Source organism: Phoca vitulina, unplaced genomic scaffold, assembly GCF_004348235.1.
Source record: "Phoca vitulina isolate PV1807 unplaced genomic scaffold, GSC_HSeal_1.0 scaffold25, whole genome shotgun sequence".
Lineage (NCBI taxonomy): Eukaryota > Metazoa > Chordata > Mammalia > Carnivora > Phocidae > Phoca > Phoca vitulina.
This window is the reverse complement of record NW_022589728.1, coordinates 21,377,346-21,381,251: the sequence shown is the minus strand read 5'-3', so window position 1 is coordinate 21,381,251 and position 3,906 is coordinate 21,377,346. Positions and strand designations below refer to the sequence as shown.

Genomic DNA, 3,906 nt, shown 5'->3' with positions numbered 1-3,906 from the left:
GGGGAGAAATGGGCATTCTCCAACTGTTTGTCAAGGTGTAGGCATGACTCCCTAACTAGCAATTTACCCTACAGATATACTCACAAAAATTTCAAAACACATGTATAAAAGGTAGTCTCAGCTTTGTTAATAACAAAAAATATATAAACAACTTCTTAAATAAACTATGATACATTCATAAAATGGAGTACTCTGTCACTTTAAAATGAACAAGCATATCGGTATGTGTTGATATAGAAGCCTGTGCAACATGTACATTTTTAAAAATCAAAGATGACAATTCCAACCAAAATGGAGTAACTCTACTACAGCTCTCTCTCCCACTAATGTCACTAAAAACTTTATACAAATTAAAAAAGCAACTACAAGGGAACTGTGAAAAATTAAAATTTGAGCCAAATTGCACAAGGGAACCAAGGCTTAAAGAACCATCTATAATAGGAGTAAGTTTTGCCATCTTATTTCCCCCTTTATCATCCAGCTTTGACCCAAGGGTGACCCCAATGCAAAACTGAGCAGTGGATACAGGCAGCAAAACCTCTGAGAAAACCTATCTTTCTGGGGTGAGGAGTGGGAAAAGGGATCACAGTGAGTTGGAGAGATTAGGAGATACCCACTTATTCTTTTTTTGTTGTTCTCTTGTTTTATGTCATTAAAGTCCCTGGAGGAGAGAAGAAAGAGATTGATGCAAAAATAAATATCTGAAGAAACCTGTTGTAAGCCATAAATTCAGAGATTCATGAAGCTCAGCAAACCCTAAACAGCATAAAGTCAAAAAAAAAAAAAGCATGCACAGACACATAGCAACCAAATAACTCTACAACAAAGGTAAATATTTAAAATCTTGAAAGCAGCCGCAGAAAAATGACATATTACATATAGGAGAACAAAATTTTGACTGCAGAATTCTCATTAAAAGACATGGAAGCCAGAAGACAGTAGGACATCTTTAAAACACTGAAAGAAAAGAACTGTTGAGTTCTACAACCAGTAAAAATATCCTTCATGAATGATGACAAAATAAGGACATTCTCAGCTAAAGAAAAAATAAGATAATCTAAAACAATAACAAATTTAAAAGGATAGAAATCTTACAAAGTATGTTCTTGAACTATAATTAACTAGATATTAAACTAGATATCAAAACAGAAATAGGGATGCCTGGGTGGCTCAGTTGGTTAAGCATCTGCCTTCAACTCAGGTTATGATCCCAGGGTCCTGGGACTGAGTCCAGCATGGGGCTCCCTGCTCAGCAGGGAGCTTGCTTCTCCCTCTGCCTGCCGCTCCCCCTGCTTGTGTTCCCTCTCTCACTGTGTCTCTCTCTGTCAAATAAATAAATAATATCTTTAATAAAAAAAAGAAATATATCTGAAAAATCCCCAATTTGTAAAATGTAGACAACACACTTCTAAATAAACCATGGGTCAAAGAGGAAGTTGGGGGAAATTAGAAAATATTTTGACTGAATGAAAATGAGAAGATATTAAAATTTGCAGCATGAAGCTAAAAGAGTTCTTAAAGGGAAATTTATAACATTAAATCTTATGTTATTAAAAAAAAAAGGTCTCAGGGCACCTGGGTGGCCCAGTCAGTTAAGCATCTGCTTTTGGCTGAGGTCATGATCCCAGGGTCCTGGGATTGAGCCCGCTGCCTGCTGAGTGGGGATCCTGCTTCTTACTCTCCCTCTCTCTCCCTCTGCCTGCCGCTCTACCTGCTTGTGCTCTCTCACACTCTCTCTCTCTCTGTCAAATAAATAAATAAAATCTTAAAAAAAAAGAAAAAAAGGTCTCAATAATGAAACAAAGTGGAAAAGGAAGAGCAAAGTACACCCAAACCAAATAGAGACAAGGAAAAGTCAAATCTGAGAACAGAAATCAACAAAATTTTAATAAGAAATTTGATGAAACCAAAACATGGTTCTTTGAAAAGATCAATAATATTTGTAAACCTCTAGACAGAATGATCAAGAAAAAAGAGAAGACATAAATCACCAGTAGCAGGCATAAGAGATCCTACAGACATTAAAAGGATAATAAGGAAATACAACAAACAACTCTATGCTAATGAATTCAAGAACTTAAATCAAATGGGCCAGTGCCTTGAAAGACAGAAATTAACAAAACTCACTGAAAAAGAAATAAATAACCTGAATATTCCTATATCTGTTAAAAAAATTGAAAACATTCCCACAAAGAAAACTCCAGGCGCAGATGGTTTCACTGGAGATTTCTACCAAACATTTCTAGGAAAAAAATATAATTATCAACATAATTGATATATAAATATCAATTTTATGCTATCTCTTCCAGAAAATGAATTGAGAAAACACTTCCCAACTTATTTTATGAGCCAGCATCACACTGATACCAAAATTAGAAATAATGCATTGTAAGAAACTACAGACAAATATCGTTATGACCACAAATGCCTAAATCATCAACAAAATTCTAGCAAATTATATTCAGCAACATATAAAAATGTAATACATTATGAGCAAACTGGGATTTATCCAAGGAATATAAGGCTGGTTCAATATTTAAAAATCAATCAATGTAATTCACTATTAAGAATTTTTTTTAATCATAGATAATCTCAACTAATGAAAAAAGGAAGCCTTTGATAGGAGTTAACATCCATTCATGATAGAAATTCTCTGCAAAGTAGGAACAGAAGAGAATTTCCTCAACCTGATAAAGGACATCTATAAAAAATCTGTAGCTAACATAATACTTACCCAAGTTTTAATCTAAGTTATCCAAGCCTTAATCATCTAGTCTGTAAACTGAGGATATAAATATTTGCCTCTTGGATTTATTATGAAAGTCAAAGTTATTAGCACGATGCATAGCACATTAAAAATGGTGAAAATAGTGGAACCATGGAGGGTGCAGAAGAGAAGAAAAAGAAGGTTCCTATTGTGCCAGAAATCCTTAAGAAAAAGCAAAAGAATTTCGCAGAGTTGAAGATCAAGTGTCTGAGAAAGAAGTTTGCCCAAAAAATTCTTTGAGAAAAGCAAGGAGGAAGCTTGTCTATGAAAAAGCTAAGCATTACCACAAAGAATATAGGCAGATGTAAGGAACTGAGATTCGAAGGGCGAGGATGGCAAGAAAAGTTGGCAACTTCTCCATACCTGCAGAACCCAAACTGGCATTTGTCATCAGGATCAGAGGTAACAGTGGTGTGAGCCCAAAGGTTCGAAAGGTGTTGCAGCTTCTTCACCTTCACCAGATTCTTCAATGGCACCTTTGTTAAGCTCAAAAAGGTTTCAGTTAACATACCAAAGATTGTGGAACCATATATAGCATGGGGGGACCCAACCCTGAAGTCGGTGTATGAATTGATCTACAAGCGTGGTTAAGGCAGAATCAACAAGTGAATTGCCCTGACAGGTAACACATTGATTGCTTGATCTCTTGGTAAATATGGCATCGTCTGCATGGAAGATCTGGTTGACCAGGTCTACACTGTTGGAAAATGTTTCAAAGAAGAAAACAACTTTTTATGGCCCTTCAAATTATCTTCTCCACAAAGGGGAATGAAGAAAAAGCCCACCCATTTTGTAGAAGGTAGAGATGCTGGTAACAAGGAAGACCAGGTCAATAGGCTTATGAAGGATGAACTAAAGTATCTACCATGATTATTTTTGTAATCTGGTCAATTAATAAATGACTACTTTCATATTGAAAAAAATGGTGAAAATAATAATTATTATATATGCAATAATAATAAAATTTATATTCATTACACATCAGTACTGCATTATTGGTTGGAATGTTGCATAGTCCAGAACTCAGAATGTCTGCAGTATTACCACACCTGCACACACATACACATACACATACACACACACACACACACACACAGAGCACACATTGTAAAAAGCACAAGATGATTTTTAAAAAGTCA

General features: G+C 35.3%; 1 pseudogene; it reads left to right on the top strand.

Annotated features, from left to right (window-relative positions):
• Positions 1 to 2,878: 2,878 nt before the first annotated feature.
• Positions 2,879 to 3,637, top strand: LOC116643254 (annotated as a pseudogene).
• Positions 3,638 to 3,906: the final 269 nt, after the last annotated feature.